Source organism: Neofelis nebulosa, chromosome 5 (assembly GCF_028018385.1).
Source record: "Neofelis nebulosa isolate mNeoNeb1 chromosome 5, mNeoNeb1.pri, whole genome shotgun sequence".
NCBI classification, from domain to species: Eukaryota; Metazoa; Chordata; class Mammalia; order Carnivora; family Felidae; genus Neofelis; species Neofelis nebulosa.
This window is the reverse complement of record NC_080786.1, coordinates 23674397-23697729: the sequence shown is the minus strand read 5'-3', so window position 1 is coordinate 23697729 and position 23333 is coordinate 23674397.

Sequence of the window (23333 nt, the reverse complement as noted above, 5' to 3'; positions counted from 1 at the left end):
TTCTCAAACTATTAGCTACACCTCATGTGGTTACAAGATGGTTAATGCCATGATAGGCATGTCAAAGGCTAGAAGAGGGGAAAGCAGCATGCCCCTTCCCTGGGTCCATCTTTAAGAACAAGACAACCTTTTTCAGAAGCTCCCTTAGTAGACTTCACTCATATCTCTCTGGCTATAATTTTTGTCAACTGTTCATCCTTAAACCAGTAACTGGTAACAGGAATAACATTACCATGATTGTCTTAGATCAATCAGTGCTCACCTCTTGGAGATGGGACTGGGCCTGGGTCCATCCTTTCCTGAAGCAGAAGGCTGCCCAATATCTGAACAGACCTGAAATTCTGTTAGTTTAAAAAGGGAGAGAATGGGTATTAAGTATGTGTTTATTGATTTTAGAAAATCCTCTAACAAGTCTAACTCTAACTCTAACTCTAACTCTAACTCTAACTCTAACTCTAACTCTAAAACTCTGACTCTTCTTGCCAAGGATTTCTTCCCCTGTTCTTGACTTATAGTAACTAACATATGGCTTAAGCCTAAGAACTATGATTCAATAATGACTTTAGTAACAAAATTATCTTATAAATTCTTCATAAATCAAAATTTCAACATATGCTTAGTGTGTGTGTATAGTATAAATGTATGGATATAGATACGAATACACAACCATGCACTAAGCCATGGATGTGTGTGTGTGTGTTGGTAAGGCTTCCGGGATGCCTAATTGCCTGGTTAAAAAAATTAAAATTTCAGTTATATGTCATATCTTGTGTCATATGTATTTTTTAAAGGTTGTTGGATGAAGAAAATTATTTACCCATCTAATTAAATTCAATCACATAATTTTCATTATGATGGCACAGTTTACATGTAGGATTAAATATTTTATTACTACTTATAATATATACCTATTTCTCATTACAGAATAATTCACTCTAGAAGCCAAAATCTGTGAAAGTCTAGAAGGCACTGGTTATTTGTTTTCTGAAAATCCCATAAAAATCCAAGGAAATTAAAGTCAATCATAATTCAAATGTCTGGGGATTTTCCCTCTTTCTACGTCCATCAGGTATTTTTCCTAGCAAAATGTTTTACATTGCATATAAAATCAGCAGTCTGTGGCCCCTGGAATTGTGTGGAGTAGCTATATAGTACATAGTCTATTAGGTTTTAAAATTTAATAATACATCATAATTATTTTCTTACATGAATAAACAAGTTTACATGATATTATTTAGAATGCTGTATCGTATTCCACTCTATGGAAGTAACAATCAGGGAATCAATTTATAATTTTCGAATATTGATATCCAAACATTTTTATTTTTAGCTGATATCAACATGTGATGAGCACATATGGGTAAAAATGCTTACTCAGAGCTTAGGTCATTTCTTTAAGATAAACTTCTTAAAAAAGAATGGCTGGATCAAAAAACATGCCCTCTTCAAAGAAATTTGATCCAAATTTCATTCCATCAGATCTTCCTGAGGAACATGTTTCCACACTGTCACTAGCACAAGGGATAGATAATGTTTTAAATTCCATAGGGGAGCAATTGTATCTCCTTTTTGTTCCTTTGCAAAATTAAAATTTATTCATTTTTTCATTTAACATAAAGGTTATTGATGTAATGTACAGCATGGGAATGTAGTTAACAATATTGTATTAACTTAGTATGGTGACAGATGCTAACTGCACTGTGGTGATCATTTCACAATGTATATAAATGTCAGATCACTATGTTGTACATCTGAAACTAATATATTTTATGCTAAGGATACCTCAATAAAAAAACATTCATAAGATAAAACAACTAAAAAAATAAAATAAAAGCTATTTTGTAAAAGGTAATACATAAAAGCGGTTTAAAAATCAAAAAGTCTTGAAGTGAGAAGTAAAACTATGTGTTACCTTTGTCCCCTATCCACCTGGTTTTTCTGGAAGTAAGCAATTCTTTCAGTTATCTATTGCTGTGCAATCATCCACCCCCAACCTAGTGCCTTAAACAATTATTATTTGTTATTTCTCGTTCTGTGGATTGACTCACTAGCTCCGCTGCAACTTTTGTCTGGGCTTATCTATTGGGCTGCATCAGCTGGAGGGTTGGCAGATCCAAGATGGCCCTGCTCACATGTCTGGCAGTTGTGTTGGAGAGCCTCAGTGCTCTACCCGCTCTCTTATCCTCCAGTGTCGATAGACTGGAATTCTCCGGCGCAAGACAGTCACAGGATTCCAAGAGGGCAAAAACAGAAGTTATAAGGCATGTTAAGAAGATGTCTCAGAAATCACATAATGATATGTCAGCAGCATCCCATTAGCCAAAATAAGTCACAAGGCCAGCCTAGATTCAAAGGAGGGGATAGATTTCACTTCTGGATGAAAAGAACTAATTGTGGCCAAGTGACTAAGTTTTGGCTAATGGTATATAAGTAACATAAGCGTAAGCAATATGTGTGGTTGGCTAATGGCACGTAAGTCATGTAAGCCTAAGCAGTATGTATGGTTTCCCCGATTTGCTCTTAAAGAGAGGAGACTTGCCACTCCTTCCCTTTTGTTCTTCCTGCTTCTGGAATGTGAATGTAATGACTGGGCTCCAACAGCCATCTCAAATCGTACTGACAAGTACCAGGTGGAAGGAACCTGTGTCCTTGACCAACCAATAGAACTGCTGTACCAGCCTTGTATTCCAGCTTTATGAGTACATAAGGCCTTTGAACTTGAATTTTGAATTTTTCCTCACAGGTGGTCAACTTGAAGCTCAACTTATTTGGGCATCCCTTCATTTTCAGCCTTTCTGTTTTACTTCTTTTTATATGTATCTCATATCTTGAGAAGGTAGTCAGGTTTTGCTTTAGATTTTATCTACACTCACATTTAGCCTACCATTTTTTTCTTAATGTCTAGTTTTATATACTTAAGTACATTTAACCTTTATTTTTTGACAGATCTTTTTCTTTTATGGTTAGGGTGTATCTTTTACCAGGAACCTGTAAATTTGACCAGTCGTATCTTTCGGCATTTGAGGAATATTTTTTTCTCATTGGTCTATTGTCATTACGGATCACATTAACAAAATTCCTCTTATTGAATTATCTTTGTACTTCTGAAATAAACTTCATTCTTCTATGGAATATTATTCTTTTAGTGAATAGTTGTTAATGTTTTAGGTGCTTTTTTTAAAATTTGGGGCATGGTTGTAGTATTTTCACTGGTAAAGTTGAGATGATTATCTTAGTGTTAGATATCTCTGGAGTTTTAGTGACAGAATTTTGCTGTGCTTGCAAGTGATTTTGGAAACTTTCCACTTTTCTCATGTGCTGGAGCATTTATAGAATCTAGGAATTATCAATTACTTGGAAGCTTGTACATATGTGCCTGTATTATTAGGCCTGAAAACTTTCATGTTGGTAATTCTGGAGACCAGTTTCTTCAATGATTTTTTTGTTTGTTTGTTTGTTTTCGGGTTTATTACTACTACTGTTGCCACTAATAATTCCTCCTTTCCTTTTTTAAACTGGAAAAAGTTAAATCTGATTTAATTTGACTTGCCACTTCACAATGATAACGCAATAGTATTTTTCAGAGGATTTCTGTCTCCTGGTAAAATTTTGTATGCTTCTGAATGTTATGGTACTATTCATTTATTAAATTATTTAAGTGGTTCAGTCTACTAACATGAAAAGTAATTTTGAATGTGTTCATTGTCATCTTAAGTGGATTTCAAGTAAGTATTTTATTGGTTAACGCTTACTGAAAAATAAGGTGGAGTTGAAATCCCACTTTAAAAATTGGCAATTAACATAAGTTTACATGCTGGAAAAGCAATGTTAGTGTGGCACAAATGCCATAAATATCACTAAACTGAAAAAATTCTAGCATTGAAAAATTTTTTTTAATGTTTATTTATTTTTGAGAGAGAGAGAAAGAGAGAGACAGAGACAGAGCTCAAGCAGGGAGGGGCAGAGAAAGAGGGGACAGAATCTGAAATAGGTTCTGAGCTGTCAGCACAGAGCCCAACGTGGGGCTCAAACCCGCAAACTGTGAGACCATGACCTGAACTGAAGTCGGATGCCCAACCGACTGAGTCACCCAGGTACCCAAAATTCTAGCATTTTCAAAGCCAAAGATTTTGAAGCATTTTTTTCCCCAAATTAAAAATTTCCTATTTGACTCTTACTACTTCTCTCCTCTGATTTGTTCCCAGTTTTTCCCACTCTCTCCTTTTCCATTAGTACACTCTCTATCTCCCTTTAGAATGACAATACAAGCGCTAATAAATATTTTTAGTCAGATTTCAAAAAACAAATCTATTTAATCAGATGATTGATCAATTGATCGATAGATATAGAGAGATATATCATAATGACCCAGCCTTTGTGTGGTCAGTTCCAGTTAGGCATTATCAGTTTAGGTATGCAAACTCTGGAGACTGCAGACCTCCTTTGCTAAAAGGAGGTAATATGTATTTATTTTTAAGATAAGGCAACTCAAACTGAATTTCAGATTTACAAAGTTAATATGAAGGGAAATAGTCACAATATTTTAATGATAAATAAAATTTGATGCTGTTTAGTCTGCTAAAGGCATCACAAATTCTCTGTTGATCTTTTTAAAAGGATAAATTGGATGAAACCCACTAATGAATGACACTATTTAAACTCTGTGATGAAATGTAACCCATACCATTCTTTGCATCTATTCAAGGCCAGATAAACCATTCTTTAACTTTTTAAAGATGAGAAATGATTGAAACTTGCCAGTTGAGGCATAGGGTTGACTGTACCATTGGCTGGCTAAAGAAACAATTGCAAGGGCTCAAACTGGAGGGCTATGATTTGGCACTTTGGTCCTGTTTGCTAAATTAAAGGTGAGATAAATCACTAAATTTAAAACAAACAAACGAACAAACACACAAATGAAACCTTGTGAAGATGACCTATTTCAAAAGAGCAAACTTACCTTTCAACGGGTGCCCCAGCATCTGTGGTAGTGTGTGGACTGTGGTAGTAACAGGCCTTCCAACTTTTAAGGGAAAAATACGTAGACAGTGTGAGAAACCTCTAAGTGGATTTATGATTCTTAATTCTCCATGAGAAAAGTGTAGGTCATTTTTGATGAAAGATTAAGCTGATTTGTAATTTTAAAAGTGTGTAAGTGTGTCATACAAAACATCAGCCCTTTGAGATGCTCCCATAAGAAAAGATTCTGTTTAGGCTATAATTCTTACCATAGCTCCATCATGGAAATTCAAAAGGAATTTTAATTTCTCCAAGGAGTCCCACCTATACAGTTTGGTTTAACCCAGTTTTCTCCCCACATCCCCCCCCCCCCCACACACACACACTCAAAAAAGGACATCTGCCATCATCCATTCTTTATTTCAATATTTACTGTGTGTTAACTAGTTGTCCAACACTATGGAAGGTTCACAGCTACTACAAAATCCCTGTGTTCATAGAGCTTACATTCTAATGGGTAAAATGGAGAGTAAACAAGTTAACAAATGAATTTAAAATAAAATTCCAACTACTCGGCAATGAGAAAGAATGAAATTCTGCCATTTGCAGCAACATGGATGGAACTGGAGGGTATTATGCTAAGTGAAATAAGTCAGTCAGAGAAAGACAGATCTATGTTTTCACTCATATGTGGAACTTGAGAAACTTAACAGAAGACCATGGGGGAAGGGAAGGGGAAAAAATAGTTACAAACAGGGAGGGAGGGAGGCAAACCATAAAAGACTCTTAAATACAGAGAACAAACTAAGGGTTAGTGGGGGGGACGGGGGAGAGGGGAAAAAGGGGGATGCATATTGAGGAGGGCACTTGTTGGGATGAGCACCAGGTGTTGTATTTAAGTGATGAATCATAGGAATCTACCCCCAAAACCAAGAGCACACTGTATACTCTGTATCTTAGCCAACTTGATAATAAATTATATTTAAAAAATACAATAAAATTCCATGAAATAAGCACAGGTCCTTTCTAAGTCTAGGAAGAAAATGACCAGGGTGGTATGATAAAGAAGTCAGGACTTATTGAGGATGGAAGATCACCGTCTCTGAGTAGGTGATATTTAAGCTGGAGATGGAGAAGAACCCAAGATAAAGCTGGGGATAGGCATAGGCCAGATCATGCGGAGCTTTGTTGGCCACATTAGAGCTTAGATTTTATTCTAAGGTCAATGGGAAGAAACTGAACAATATTAACAAGGAAGTGACATCATCTGCTTTACATTTTAAGGTGTATATTACATTTCACAATGGCTTCCAGGTTTCTAGCTTTAGTAATTAGATGAACAGTTAATGTCATTACTGAGATTGGAATGACTTAGGCCCTGGTTTCTTAGGAAAGATCAAGAGTTCTCATGAGACATCTAAGTGAAATATCAAGTAGATGGGCTACCTAGATGTTCAGTGTAGAGACAAATTTAAGTAAGGAGAGAAAAACAGGGAGTTGACAGCATATTAACAACAGGACAGTGGTTGAGAAACATAGGGATGGAATGTAAATAGAGAGGAGAGCCCAAGAATGAACTCTGTAGAACTCCAACAGTTGATGGTGAAATACAGGTGGGAAACTAGAAATGAAATGGAGAGGAGCAGTCTGTGAGGTGGAAGAAAAACCAAGAAAGTGTGTGATATCACAGAAGAGTTTTCCAAAACGGAGGGCCAATTCAGCAGAATAAAGTTTAACGTTCAATTAAGCAGGGAATAAAAGATATCCTTTGGATTTGGCAACACAGAGAGTGTTAGTGATCTCCCACGATCAGTTTTAGGAAGAATTGAGGGGCAAAGAGGCCACTTTGGAACGGATTCAAAAGCATCTAGGACAGAAAGAAGTATGTATAGTGTATATAGAAAGCTTTTTGAGAACTTTTTCTATGAAGGGGTCTGGGAAATGGGGTTGTGAAAGGGGATGTGGGGGTCAAGAAAGGGTTTATTAAAGATAGGAGGTACTAGAGCTGATTGAAGTGATCCAGTAAAAACAAAAAAGGTTGGCGATGTAGGAGGGATTAAAAGAGAGAAGTAGAAGAGAGGGGATGGAATCAGCCCATGGGGAATTAGAGATAACTCTTCTGCTGTGGATTGTAGATGCAGTAATGGAGGATGAGGGCATTTTCCTCTCTGCTGACTTTTTGCAAGGAAATATGAAGAATAGTCATCAACTAATGTTAGAGGGATATGGGAAGTGCTGAGGAGAGAATGTTTTTATTAGTTAGGGTTCAATTATAGAAGCAGAACTATATGGGTCTACAAAATAAGGGATTTATTACCATGATTACACAATTGTGGGAGCTGGTGAAGTCTCTGGAAATCTGTAGATTTTTGTATTTGGTATCAGACCTAGAATCATTCTTTCCACCTGGGAAAAAATTTAGAAGCTGGACATGAAGTGGGAGAGAGCAAGGACAAACTGGCAAGCATGAGTATATACCACAACCCCTCAGGACAAACCAAAACCATGAAAATAAATAGAAAAATTAATCTGTCCTCACCACCTCCAACAATCATGCTAAAGTGAGTTTAATAAAGAAATATAGCAATATTGTTGTAAATGTCCATTTGATTTTGAGATCATTGATTTAAAGTGAAATCAGTCAGCTTGCTAGTGTTCTATAAGAACGTTTGTGAGGATAGTGAGGATTAATTTTAATACTGGACCATGTATTCTGGACAAAGATGTAAGTGAATATAGGAAAGAACAGAGGACTAACCAGAACTGGTGGAGTTAATCCATTGGAGGACTTAATGTAGCTAAAGTATTACAGATCATGAACTAGAGTAAGGGAGCAGGAAAGATACAAGCTTAAGAATGGAATATTTCAATGTCAAAGTTGGAGAAATTTTTAGTGATAAGAATATACTGTATGTGACTATGGCCATGGTGGTCAAGAAAGTGATGAGGTGAGGAAGTCAAGGAACTGAGAAACTAGGCTCATTTACTTAGATGTTGAGGTTACCAAAAATTATGGAGGTCGTGGGGTGTGTTGAGGCTCACGTATGTTCCATGAATTAACGGAAGTGGCTGAGAGGTGACAGAGACCAGGGGGACAGGGATGGGATAGTCAAATGGTAAGAACCTCAAGGGAACTTTTTTTTTTTTTTTGTAGAAAGCAGGGGAAGAAATAATTTGTATGCAGTAATGGGGAACTCAGAGGATTGTGAAGGGTAAGTGGGTGTCTGGAGACAAAAGTAGAAATGGAGAGACTTGGAGATGGAGAAAATAGAGAGGCACTCATGTATACAAGTTATATCTGTATGTATTAGGCGAAACTGTCACGACTTGCAATGGATGTGAGAGAAAGGGGGGATTCAAGAATGGCCAGGAAAGGGGGATGCTTGGCATTAGCTGACCCCTTATTTGGAGTTTCAGACTGCACCAGTGGAAGGGACTCAGGAGGAAGAAAAGCATGTGGGATGGGTCTATATTAAGATTTGTCTGCACCCACACAGGGAGGAGAGGCTGTATAATAATGGATGGCTGCAAAGGCTCAGAATCTGGTGGTCAATGCAGTCACTGTGATATACGACACAAATGGGATCAAGCTTGGAGAATTCTGGTAAATGTTTCTAGCATTTTCACCCCTAATATTTTGCTCTGTTGAATAGCAGCTTCTTGGATTGCACTCTTTAGAGCGATAGGAGGCTATATGGGAAGGTTTTATGCAGTTGAATGGTGGAGTCCATAGATGCATGGAGCCACACATTTGAAAATCCTATGCTCACTACGCTGAAACAACTGCATAAAATACAAGAAGGATTCTTGTTGTCCCTCCTCTTTACCCTCTACAAAAAATCAGACCTTTCACAGAGGCATGTGATTAAACTTAAAAGTGACAGCAGGGCTAAAGCGAGAATTTTATTACATGCAACTGTTACGTTGAATAAGCGTGTTGTGTTGGGTATAATCATTAAAGGTACTTTACTTTCTATCTACTGTTCCTTTAAATGTACTCTGTAGGGCCAGCTCTTGCCTCGCCCTTACGTGAAATCTAGGGCAAGTCCCATGACTCTTCTAGTCATCTTAGATAATCAAATGTCCTCTGGTCTCTCCAAGTCACAAAATACAGACTCAGGCTTGTAATTAATATCTCTGGTTCAGTATAACAATAATACTAATTTTAAAAACCAGGGTTGGAGGCAGAGGTGAGGGCTAAGAAGAAAGCAGCAGCCAATTTCTACCTTGACAAATACTGTCGTGATAATATAGTTTCTACATTCTTTGAGTTTGTCAAATTTAAAGCTGGATTCTTTTTTGATTGATGTTTTTTCAGGTTCTTTGGAGATACACCTCTTGTGCCTTACCTCTTCTTGACTCAAGTCCTTTGTGTTTCGGTCACTGCTGTGGCAAGCTTGAAGTGCAGGGTTACCTGGTATCATCTCACCTCTGGCACATCATGCATCTCTTACTTTCTGTGCTGCAGATTTTCTGATGCTACTGTGTCGGACACTTTGGGGAACCCACCTGAAACTCACACGCAAGTCTGAGGGAGTTTATCCCCAATGGATAAATGTTCTCTTTTCTGTGGACAATACTGAGGTACATTCTAGCACAGGAGGTCATGGTGGGCTTGTGTCCCAGTTGCTCACAGTCAAGCTCAATTATACACTTGCATAGGCTTTCCTCTTTAATCAGTCTTTCTCATCCATTCCCAGTCCTTGTTTTCATTTGCTTGCCAAACTTAGCTACCTATTTGCAAATCCTTCTCTCAGGCTCTGTTACTTGGGGTAAGCCATACAAAGCCACCTTATCGCCAGGGAACTCCTACCCACAGTTTCCTTGACATGAGTAAATGCATACTCCACCTGACCTCTAACTACCTCCTAGGCTTCTTGGCATCCCATGGTATACTTTCAACCTGTTTCTGCTAAAATCTTTTTGCCCCTGTTGCAGTCTTCTTGGACAGTATCTAACATTACTCCTATTTTATCTCTCTGTCTTAGCAAAAGAGTCCATTTCTGGTTCATAGAAAACTCACAAATTTTAAGTGACAAAAATCTAGACATGCAGGCTGATTCCAACACACTCGACTTTTTCGTTCTACCACTAACAGGCCTTTCATATATCAGACTTCTTAGGAGTGAGGAAGACACAAAGCCACTGTGATATCTAGGCTCAAAAGACACATATTTAGCTCTCCAAGTGGTTTCCTAAGACCCATCCCCTGCCCCCTCATGGCTTCCATTTTGAGGAGAGGGTGAAGTTCATAGTACACCAAGAGCTCTTTCCAAAATATTATTCTTTTCATCAAATCTTTTTTTCCTAATCTTCTCCACCCTTCTCAGGAAATAAAGTTGGTTAGTCGGCTAAGAATTAAAAAGTTGGGGATCAAACACTACCTTTGCATGGATCTTACATGGATGTCTCACACTTTGATTTGGAATGTGATCTCTATTGCTTTGGGACTTTAGCTGAAAGTAGTTCCAGTTTAATATTATTACGTATCCAAAGGATAGAAACTTTATGAGTGCTCTGGGTCTCCAAAATCTGATCACCGGATACAGAATTGTTTGACTGGAATTAACTTTGTGGTATATTTTTTTTTTTAATTTTTTTTTCAACGTTTTTTATTTATTTTTGGGACAGAGAGAGACAGAGCATGAACGGGGGAGGGGCAGAGAGAGAGGGAGACACAGAATCGGAAACAGGCTCCAGGCTCTGAGCCATCAGCCCAGAGCCTGACGCGGGGCTCGAACTCACGGACTGCGAGATCGTGACCTGCGTGAAGTCGGACGCTTAACAGACTGCGCCACCCAGGCGCCCCAACTTTGTGGTATATTTTGAGTAAGTATCGAGATGGACAGTTCCTCAGGTTTAAGATGTGTCAAGGAGATGACAAAACCTTAAAAGACCTCTCTCAATTTTAGGAAACAATTGATTGGCAAAAAGATACTGAATTAGTGATGTGTGGTGGCTCTCCTACCACTCAAGTCTTTGTCTAGTTCTTTGTTGACGATTAAAAATATAATCATGCCCACATGTAAGGCTGTTTTCACAAACTTGCTGTAACTCTTTCTGTATTTGGGGGCCTCAAAAGAGGGGGAAAATGATCAAACTGATGAAGAGAGAATGGGGAAATAAATGGAGTAATTATGAGCTTGGGTAACAAATACTACTTAGGCATATACCAATTATTTCTGCAAAATTCACAATTTATGGAAAGAAATCTCAGTGTTTACATATTGATCAGCTTTTATTCATACCAGAAGAGAATACTTTGTAATAAGGATTTCTCAGTGATTTGGAGGAAAGTGTATCCCACTAAAGTGTTAGATTACTGCTTCATCTCATCATCTCTTATTTTTACTACCACAACAAAAACAGCTTATGTGAGGAAAATATCGTACTGTGTAAATCTCTTCATGAATGAATGAGCCTAAAGAGGAGAGAGTTGTCCAGGTTCTGTTTACTATCTGGCTATTTCATGTTAATGCATTGTCTGAAATGAAAGTATATTTGGGTAACTCTTGCATCAGAGCTTCTGACAAAAATTTATATGGTTTCACCACAATGAGTAGACTTCTCTTTGAATAATTATGCCCCAGGGGGTGGGGGTGGGAAGCATTTTTTTACCTTATCAATGGTTTATGGAAGATTATCTTTGGCTTGCAGAATTAGGGAAGTGGGAAATCAACTTAGAGATCACCTCATTTATTCTCTTCTTATTGTGAATGAGAAAATCGAGGCCAGAAGGATTCAATGAGACGCATTGGGCCAATGGCAAAGGACCGTCTAGAAAGCAGGTCTTCTAATTGCAAGTCTAGCAACCTTTCCATTGCGTCTTTAGAATACTAACTAGTTCTTTCTACAATCCTAAAAAGGCATTACAACATTATTCTCTGAAATAGACTCATGCTGGTTAAAATACAGTGGAGTGTTCAAGTTACAAGTGAAATACAGGACTTTTTATTTCCAAAATGGAAAGGAGGTCAGCTTTCAGTTTTTATTTGATATTTGACTGAGAATTCTTTCCTTCATATTGTTAATTGCACCCAGATCATGGCAGTGACGAACCCAACCTGTGATGCTTATGAACAAGGCTTTGTCCTTTCTAGTTGTCCACGAGTATCACCACAAACTGGTGCTCGGGAATGTCCATGTAAACACCTTGGGTACTACTCTAGAAGAGAGTTCATTAATCTAACAACAGTATAACTGAAAGAGCAATCTTTCGTCCTCACACCCTAGTTTCCAATTCTGGATAAAATGAAAAAATGTATTTATTCTTATCGCTTTCCACTTAGGGTTATGTGGCTATCCTACTTAAAACTATGATTTTTACAATGTGCAGAAGAGATGTCATTTCAGTGTTTGTATGTAGCTAAGAAGGGCCAAATAGCTTTGTTGTTTGTAAAGACCCTTAAACACGAGCAAGCCTGTAGCCATGGTCTGGAAGTCAGAGAATGAATAAAGGGAAACCAATGATGTAACACACCACACAGTGAACCACTATTTCTGCTTGGACAAGAGGAAGATTACATTGTATGTGGGAGAATTTTTCCTCTTGTGTAATTTAGGTGTAGACTGCACTGTTTCTGAGAATTGCAGTTTTCTTTCAGGTGGTATATGTGTAAGGTGAGGAGGATTATTACCCTCCTGAATATTACAGAAGATGAATAAACATTGTCACCACACATGGACGAAGAGATCTTGAAGAGGGTTATTTTAAACTAAATAATTCGGAGTTTGGGGAAGTATAATTTGTGCGTTATAATATCCACCACTCTTTCTTATGAGGAGAAGAATGCATACCACCTTCCCATGATATAACCAAGCCCAGTGGAAAAGATATGAAGTATTCCAGAAAGGGGGTAAAGAATTGCAACAGAAAGACATTAGAAGGTCTCTCTCTGTCTCTGTCTCTGTCTCTCTTTGAGATGAAGCAAATCTAGGAATTAAGGACTACCCTCAAGAAGCCCCATGAGGAGTTTTAGCTTTTGTTATTTACCCTTAGGCCAGTGGTTCTTAACCAGGAGTGATTTTGCCCTTTAAGGACACTTAGCAATGTTTGGAGGCTTTTTTTTTTTTTTAATTGTCACAACCTGGGGCGTGGTGCTGCTGGCATCTAGTGGGTAGAGACCAGGGATGTTTTAAGCATCCCTACAACACTCAGGACAGTCCCTTACAACAAAGGATTGCCCAGCCCCAAATGTGAATAATGCCAAGAACGAGAAACCCTATCTTAGATTAACAATCGCCACATTATGCATCCTAATTTAAGTTCTTTTCCTTATGGTTTAATTCTCAGCCCATCTGTAGAGTGTATTATGCACATATTGTCTTGTGTTTATAGTGCTATGGAAGATGGTCAGGAAGGGGTAGCATAGGGAAATGTGGTCCTCTTTGTATCACACTCCTTGAGGCCTATGCACTAGTAAAAGTATCACATCTAGGAGGAAAAAGTCCCCAGTTCCAAAGTCATCAGCTGCAGAGAGCTCAGCGGCCCATGGTGTTGTTTATTTCTCTATTGTCTCTGAGCCCCCAAACTCCCCTTTTCTCTGTATTCTACTAGGAGTCTGTAAACTACATTTCCCAGACTCCCTTGCGAGTGAGATTTCTACGAGGTTTCTTCTGTTAATGAGAGGCACTGGCAGGAGATTGGGAGGATGGGGGAAGGACCTCCTGTTTCCAGCTCATGACACATTGCTCAAGCAGAGGACAGAAACTTCTCTGGTCTCTAGCTTTTTAAAACGCTCCTAGGCCAAGCCTGTGGCACTCCCTTGCGATAAGAACACCAGTTGTACCTCACCTTCCTCAGAGACCGGGTTGTACTAGTCACGTGGTATCCCTTTACCTGAGGACTCGCAACATGGAGCCCTTCCTCTCAAATCCCAGCTTCTGGTGAGCACAAGTCTCCCCTTTGGTCTCCTCAACCCTAGGAATAGTAGCTGCTTTTGATAGTTACCATTCTTTTCAAGCCTTCTTTTTGCTCTTTTAATCTTCAACACCTGTGTGACCAATCACTTGTATTAAATCCCCTCTGTTTCAATATGCTGCATGGCATCTACCTTCTGAATAAATCCTGACAGATATCCCTATGGTAGGGCTGAGAGTAGTGGGCAGAAGTTGACAGAGTAGAACAGAAGCCACCATGAGGTAGCATTCTTTTTGTCCAAACACACATCTGGTAACACCGGAATGTGGGGAGGCTAACACTAACATTGCATTAATGAAACACAGCAGTGTTTGTTCCCAATCTCTGTGGCACAGTGGAGGAACTCTGAGGTTAGTTGCCCTCTTGCATGGAATGATATCTATCTTTACACTGAGATAACGGTGAGCAGGACAGTTCTCATTTTCTCAGCTCCCATCTGCTCTGGACTGGTAGCCATTCTAGCCCATGGCAAAGAAGCTTCCTAGTAAGAGGTAAAAGAAACAGAGAGCTCAGATTACTCTGGGAAGGTACACAGTGGAGACAACCCGGCCCAGCGATCACTCTGGTGGGGGCTACCACAAATACTCCCCTCTGGATCCAGGGGCTTCAGTTTCTCAGTCAGGCCACCAGGTAACAAGCAAGTTTGCAACAGACAAGGGCAACAAAGTCATGAATGGTTCTAGCCAACCAATGACTATCAGATGTTAGTAACTGTATGACACATTCCAATTTCAGAGATGTTAAAATGTGAGCAAATGTTTGTCATAGAAATGATTAAATATTGAAATCCGGAAACCAGAGAGATAAATGGTAACCAAGGAGGCTAATACAAATAGAGTGGATGTAAACAGAAAGGCAAATACACAACAAGGACAAATGCCTTGAAAATGGAGACAGCTTTCCATCGCAGAATTAGAATTTGATGAAAACTCAGTCCCACAGCAAGTTCCCCATGGAAGTCTCCAGATTCAATCAAATGTCAATACCTCGTCGGCATGAGGTAAACTTATTTTTTAAACATGTTTGGACAGCATTCCTTTATGGGTTGTGTTTGGCCCACACTCCTACCATGGACAGAAGAAAAAAGAAAAATCAATGATTTATGTCCTAGAAAGTGCTTCTATTAGAGTACTTTGGTTTCCAACGATATCATATATTCTCCTTATATTCTGTCTGATGCTTAATATGTGTGTCTACAGTTTTGAGAACTAAGAAGTCATCCCTTTTACAGGTCAGTGGTTGAGTAGCACATGATATCAGGATTTCTCTTCTGTTCAAGAGTTGGCTGTGACATTAATTGGACACAGACATAGAGCATCATGAGTTATTATGGCACCACTGGATAGAGGAAGAAGTTAGGATATGGCTCAAGATCTGCATGAGAAGTCAGGATAGTTAATATGTGACCCAGCTGCAATGATGGACCTTGGAGAGTCAGGTGGGTCATTAAAGTCAGGTGTCCTTGGGTGTCAGTTGAGCGTCTCACACTTGAATTTGGCCCAGGTCATGATCCCAGGATTGCGGGATCAAGCCCTGCGTTGGGCTCCACACTGAGTGTGGAGCCTACTTAAGATTCTCTCTCTCTCTCTCTCTCTCTCTCTCTCTCTCTCTCTCTCCCTCTCTCCTGCCCCTCTCCCCTGCTCATGTGCTCTCTCTCTCTCCCCCTCTCTTCCTCTCTCTCTAAAAGGCAAACAAGAAAACAAAGCAAAAACTTGTGTCCTGGACTTCAAAGAGCTTACCATCTCAGATGGGAGACTGAAAAGTGAACAAATCTACTTTAAGCCATATGCTCACTGTTGGCCAGGAGTGTGCACACCAGGTTCCACGGGAGCATAGAAAAATGATATATTAAATGTTTCTGGAAAGCACGGTCAAAATTCAAAATGGATGTAATGCTTGGGTTGAGTCTTGAATGACTGTGGATTTCCCAAAAAGACAAGGTCACGAAGGAGGGAGACTAATTTCTAAGAACAAAGCATGGCATGTGCAAAGACAGGGTAAGAGATAATGTGTGGGCATTCTGGACATTTCAGGAAGTTCAATGTGAGTCTTAAGGAATAGCAATTTTATTCTGAAGATGATAGGGTCTTAAGTAGGGAGTGATGTGATCAAATTTACATTTCAGCATAAACACTTTTAAAATTATGGACAAGGTGGAAACCCCAGTAAAAGGTTATGCAACTAATTTAAGCAAGAAAAATGAAGGCCTGCACTAAACAAGGACGGAGGAAAGTTGTTAACTCAAAAATAACAGGGGTGCCTGGGTGGCTCAGCCGGTTAAGCAACCAATTCTTGATTTCGGCTCAGGTCGTGATCTCATGGTTCAAGGGATCCGGCTCTGCATTGAGCTCCACACTGACAGCACGGACCCTGCTTGGGATTTTTCTCTCTCCCTTTCTGCCCCTGCCCCACTCATGCTTTTTCTCTCTCTCAAAATAAACATTTTTTAAAATGACAAAATATTAGAAAATGCAGGACTTGGTAACTGGCTAGAGGCAAGGCTTGGGGGAGCGGAGGGGGATTTTGTGGATGGCATGACTCGTACCTCCAATCAGAAATACAAGAGGATGGAGAAGAAATAAAATCATTGAGGTGCCTGTGGAAGACTTTCAACTAGCTGTTCTCTCTCAGCTAGAAGTATGGCTTTAGAGTGTAAGAGAAGGGCCAGGCTCTGAACATAGATTTGGGAGCAATCAGCATTCAGGTGTTAGTTGCAGCTTTGGGCATGGACGAGATTGTTTTACGATTAAAAAAAGAAGAGAAAGGGAAAAAGAGAGGCTTGTGAACGGAATGCTGGAGCATTTTGCCCTAACATTGGTGCAAAAGGAAAAAGAGAAAAATGGAAAACAGTTGGAAAAATAAAGGTCAAGGAGGCAGGGGGAGGACAGAAGAGAGGGGAGTCATAGAAACAAGATAGAAGAAAATTTTACAAAGGAAGCGGCCAACATTGCCACATATAGCAGAAAGTGAGAATGGGAGAACAAAGTGTGTTTATGTGATCTCACAATTGGGAGGCGATAGATCACCTTGGCATGGGTATTTTACTGAAGTTGTTATGGGTGAAAGTTGAGTAGGTTAAGAAACAAAAAGAAAATAGGAAAAGCTAGTGCAAACTAGTTCCATGACAGTGGAAGCAACAGTTTGACAGTGAAGGAAAAGAAAAATAAAGAGTAGTGGTTAGAGGTCAATGTGATATTGAGAAGAGACAGGAGAGACTTGAACGTGCTTATATGTTGAGATGACGGGAGCAAGTCAAGAGGGAGAATAATGGGCAGACAGTCTCTCCTTTGCTGTCCTGCCGGCCTCTCCCTTGCGGTATATTCAATAGACTTTTATCTCCTTTAAAAGATGAAGAAGAAGGAGAAGGAGAAGGAGAAGGAGAAGGAGAAGGAGAAGGAGGAGAATAATGGAGGGAGAAGGAAGGGGATGGAATCAGGCACACAGGGAGGTAGCGGTTGTTTTATTCTGAGAGAAAGATGTCTTTTCTTCTGAAATAAGGGAAGAATAAGTTTGATAAATATGTATTCAACCAATAGACTAATGGTCCAAAGGGAGAAGGTATGACATGATGGCAGGGAATCCAAATGGCTGCCAACATTCATGATTATGGTGGGAAATCTGTAATTTTTTTTGAAAAAAATCTCTGACTAGGGCAAGCTTTTGAAATACTGGTTAAAAACAGTGGTTTTGGAGGGTGACAGACCAGTGAGTACAGATTCCAATACTTATTAGCTGAGTGGCCTCAAATTATTTGAATCCTTTTCTAGACTTCAATTCCTTCACGGGTAAATCTGTGGTTATAATAGTATCAATGTTACACCATTTTGTGCAGATTGAATGAAAAAAGTGTTTGTAAAGAGTCTGGCACCTCATAGGCATGCATATATAATTGGTCTCAAAAAAAAAAAAAAAAGTAAGATCCAAGGTAGAAATTCAGATATATGTATGGACGAGGCCAACTTGGAAACAGGAAAAAGAATCAATGGACTTTAGCAATAACCCAGGAGACCAGCTGGGATTGGCAGCAAATCGCTTCTGAGAGCCACGTGGGAGTCCATCAGTTATTGCCGTCCCTCTGGATAATAGATCTGCCCTGGCACCCAAAATCTAAGCCCCAACAGACTGCCGCAGCCTCTGCGACACACTCTGCAGATTTAGATGTTCTTACTTCTGGGTAAAGATGGCCTCTTAGGCACGAGAGCCTTCCAAATTCCAATTCAAGTGTCAAAGGGAACAAAGAACTGGGGAATCTTGCGTGAGTGCTGGACCCTCCATGCGGAAAAGATGAGTAGGTTTGGCAAATGGAATCCTATTTATGAGAGAGACGACTCCTCATTTATTGAGAAAGTGAAATGGCCTTGAGGGGGAAAAAAGTGAAGATCCTGAAGGCATTTTAATAACACCCGAAAATATAGGTCTGTGGTGGGAAGACATGGCGGATCGTGGGGGCTAACGAGGAAATTTCCCTTGCAGGTCCTACAGAACCTGAGGGCTGTCACAGCTTGAGGCCAGGCACTTGTGACTCTACCCTGTGGCTAGCAGTTGGGTTATGGAGTGAGGGAGTCTCCATAAAGTCAGAAGGGTCTTTTTCAACCTGTTTTGGGATAACAAAAAGAACGAGGCTAGGTCATTCCAGATCAGGTCCCTGGGACAGCAGCTTTGCCAAACACAGAGAAAGCTATGACCTCACCTCACGTAAAGTCAGGATAAATTCCTCGTCAGGATGTTTCATCGTTGAATGGGTAAATGCCATATACCATAAGATCTAAGAGAAGATTAGAACAAAAAACCAAGTAAAGTATAATGGGATCCTAAAGAAATCTATTCCCTCTGTTTTGCAGAGAAATAACAGGCCAGATAAAATAGTCATCATTCAAGGATGAATAAACAGGCAAAATAAAACCTCATTATGAAGCATATGAAAAATTCTGTAACTTTAAGAAATGAAAATACAGCACTCAAGAGGCAGAGGAAGAGCATACTTTTGAAAAAGATTTACTACAGGAAATGGGAATAAATTTTAAACAGCATATGCTTTGTGATCTAAATAACATTCAAGGACCCCATGAAGCAGAATATGAAAAATGAGAACAAAAACATATTGAGGTGTGTAGAAAACTGGGTAAGAAGCTAGAATAGAGGGAAGGCAAGATGAAAGAAGAAAAAAATGTTGTAAAACTGAGTATGAAATATGAAAATTGAAAATACATTAGAAGCAATAAAGTACTTAATTGACTATGCTTATAATTAATCAGTAATATAAAGGACAAATTTGAAATGCTCTTCCAGAATTAAAAGAAAATGAAAATGAGATAAAAACACTGAGAAAGGAGATGATAAATTCAGAGGGCAGTGAGTAGAAATCCAACATGAAGAGAACTAGTATCCGCAAAGAGGGTGTTCGAACAAACAGAAAAAATAGCAATGATTCTAGAGTTTATAGAAAGTAACTCCGTGAATTTAAGAAGTAAATGTTCAGATTAAATGGACTCGATGAGGACTAGACAAAGTTTCTATAAAGAGACGAATTCCTATGGAAATTTGGAATTCTAATTTTTCAAAATAAAATCCTGGAAGATATGGGGGGGAAAAATAAATAAAAGAAACAAATACAATAAACAAGTTAGCTACAAGGAGGAAAAAAATCAAGACCAGAAGTTAATGGCTCTTTAGAGCCCAGTTCAGGGAGAAGACTAAGATCTAAGAATGCTAAATCTAGACATGTTATCATTCACATTTGAAGTTCAAAAATCTTTCTCTGATACCAAATGTCAAAAACTAAATCAATCAGGTTCTCTTCGTGGGGGAAAAAAAATCGCTTTCCAGACAAGCATGAAATGAGCTCAGTTTAAAAAAACCTCATGTACATGGAAGATGTACTTTATTAAAAAGATTGACAGCGAGTCCTGAAATATTTTAGTGAGGAATCAAGTATAAATTGGTACAAATACACTATAGCTACAACAGAGACCGCAAACTTCAATAACCCTTGAAAAACGAGATATAGTGTGTAAGTAGTCCCTCCTTATCTGCGGGGGGATACATTCCAAGATGCCTGAATGTCTGAAACCGCAGATAGTACCAAACCCTGTATGTTTTTTTTTTCCTATACATACACATCTATGATAAGTTTAATTTCTGAGTCGGGCACAGTAGGAGAGTAACAATAACTAATAATAAAATAGAATAATTATAACAATAGACTATAATGAAAGTTCTGTGACTGTGGTCTTTCTGTCTCAAAATATCTTATTCGCTTATACTTACCTTCTTTTTGTGATGATGTGAACTGATAAAATGTCTACACGATGAGATGAAATGAGGTGAGTGGAGTAGGTATTGTGACATAGCATTAGGCTACTACTGACGTTCTGACGATTCATCAGAAAGAGGATTATCTCCTTCCAGACAATGGGTAACTGAAACCACAGGAAGTGAAACTACCGATGAGGGAGGACTATTGCAATACCATTTAGCAAATAAGAAGTTGGGTCTAAGTTTGCAGGCAGTGGAGGAGATGTAGAAAAAGGAAGAGTATGCTCGCATCTCTATTGTGCATAAGGGGAAAGTGGTAGACACTGATTTATTCCCCTTTGACATGTACAGAGAAATAGAGTTATTCTTAAAGGACAATCTTTAGCAAAGTTGAAAGTAGGATGGATGCTTTTATATTAGAAGAGAGAAAAGGGAGAAGAAAACATGTATGAGAGAGTCAAAGATAAATATCAAAGAAAGTAGCAAAGACACCAAAACAGTAAAATGTGTTGATTTGAGTAAGCACAGACATGTTATTTATGGCAAATATAAATTTAATATAGTAAATGGCAAAGATTAGGTCATGATCATCAAGAGTTGCCTACCAAGGGTACCTTAGAAAAACAACTCAGGAAAACTCCAAATGTAAGATTGTATTAAAATAATAAGAGGGGCGCCTGGGTGTCTCAGTTTGTTAAATGTCCGACTTCGGCTCATGTCATGCTCCCGCAGTTCATGGGTTCAAGCCCCACATCAGGCTCCGAGCTGTCAGCACAGCCTGCTTTGGATTCTGTGTCTCCTTCTCCCTCTGCCTCTTCCTTCACTCATGCTCTGTCTCTGTCTCTCTCAGAAATAAACGTTAAAAAAAATTTAGGGGCGCCTGGGTGGCACAGTCAATTAAGTGTCCAACTTCATCTCAGGTTATGATCTTGCGGTTCGTGAGTTCAAGCCCCACATCAGTCTCTTGTGCTCACAGCTTGGAGCTTGGAGCCTGCTTTGGATTCTCTCTCTCTGCCCCTCCCCTGCTCACTCTCTGTCTCCCAAAAATAAATAAAACATTAAAAATTTTTTTTAAATAGTAAAATAAAATAATAAGAACTATTATCTCCACCAAATAATTGGAATTACCATCATATAAGATGGAATAGATTTTTCAAGGAAAAAAATTGTTTCATAGACAATCTTTTTTTTACTGTTGGTGAGATGATCCCAAATGAAAATATATAAGAATTCAACGCTCATGTGCCAAAGAACAGAGTATGTAACAGGCATGAAGCAAACACTAGAACTAGCTAGAACTAGAAAGAGAAATTGACTAAAGTGGATGCATAGTAAGAAAACTAAGCTTTGTTAAAGCAGGCGATAAACAAGGAAATAGTGGATCTGATAATAAAGTCAATTAAGTTGATTTAAAAATACACATAAAAACTTAATAACTTCAAACCAATGGTATTCTCTTTTTTAAATATTTGAGAAACACTTAAAATTTCGTATATACTGGGTCACAAAAAAAGCATCAGAATTTTCTAAAAAGAAGACTTATACGTGCATACTCTGGTCGAAATACAAAAAAAATGGTTGAACAACAATAATTTTTAAAAAGATTTATCAAGCTTTAGATTGTGGCAAAACAAAGCAATATTCTTCTATGTAACTCTGGATCCAATAGGAGATTAAAAGTGTAATTACAAAATACTTAGAAAATCACAATTATAAGAATACTACATATTCAAACCAATGGTATTTAGTCAAAACCATAATTGGGCAAATTCACAGAACATACCTTTATTATTTTTAAATGATAAGAAAAAAACAAATGAATTGAACCATTAATTTGAGAAGCTAGGAGCAAAACAAAGCAAGCCTAAAGAAAAAAGGAGAATAAATTATTACAGATGAAGCCAGAAATTAAAATTTAGTAAACAAAAGGGAATAGAATAGATAAATAAATCTTAGAGTGGTTCTTCAGGAAAAAAGCAAGCAATAAATAGAACAAAAAGCATAAAATATACAAACCTCTGTTTATCCTAATCAAGGAAAAAACAAGTGATGAGGAAAATTATGGATAAGAAAAGAGGTGTCATCTTAGATACAAAAACATTTAAAAATCTTGATATAATGAATCATTCCCATTCATATCAAATATGAATATGAACTGTGAAAGATGCAGGAAACATTCTTAAGAAGGAATTGAAAAACAAATGTAAACATTTACCTGTTAGAGGATTTAAAGAAAAATTGTTTCAAAATTTTTCTCACTTTGTTCACTCTTTAAGCATACTAAAATATGTGGGAAAATATCCCAACTCATATATTGGCAAAACTCTAACACGAAAAACTTTCCAAACTAACACAAAAGAGAAAACAAAGTAATCTCACAAATATTTAGATTTAGATGCAAATCTAAAATGAGATACTAAATTTATCTAGATGCTTGTGAAATAATGAAAAGAAACCACTAGTAGATTTTCTTTTAAGAATGCAAAGATAATTCAATATTATAAATTCATTAATATAATTTTTCACACTGATATGTCATAGAAGAAAAATGAAGTGATTATCCCCAAGTATGCCAAAAAGTAATTTGAAAAAATGCAACATCCATTTTTAGTAAAAGCACCTGATAACTAGGATCAGAATAGAAATGAAGTCTTCTTTTTTCAAGTCGGTACAGATTATTCATCTCAATACATGATGCCTAATAATAACCCCTAGGAACATTCACTTTAAAAGGAGAAAAAAATACAAAGATATTTTTGTATTATAAATATTATTCATCACTGTTCTGCAATATCTAACCCATAAAATAAGATCAAGCAGAGGAAAAAAAAAGTTTAGTTATTGAAGAGAAAGAGGAAAAATATTATTTACTGATGTTAAGATTGTCTTTCCAGAGGTATCAAAACAGGAAAGAAACAGTTGAAAAATGAGTATCCTCCTTAAGCTACTTTGTCTAAATGACCAGTCTCCAACCAAATATACAAAAATCAATTGGTTTTATACATACAAGTAATAATTAATTAGAAGATTTCATTTAAACATCCCACTCATAATAAAATGAATAAATTAGCTAGGAATATATTTAATAGGAAATGTTTAAGACTTACAGGAAGAAAACTACCAAGTTTATTACAAAGGTAAAAGAAGACTTGAATAAATGGGAAGAAACACTGTATTTTGCTCTAGTTTGTGTACTGGG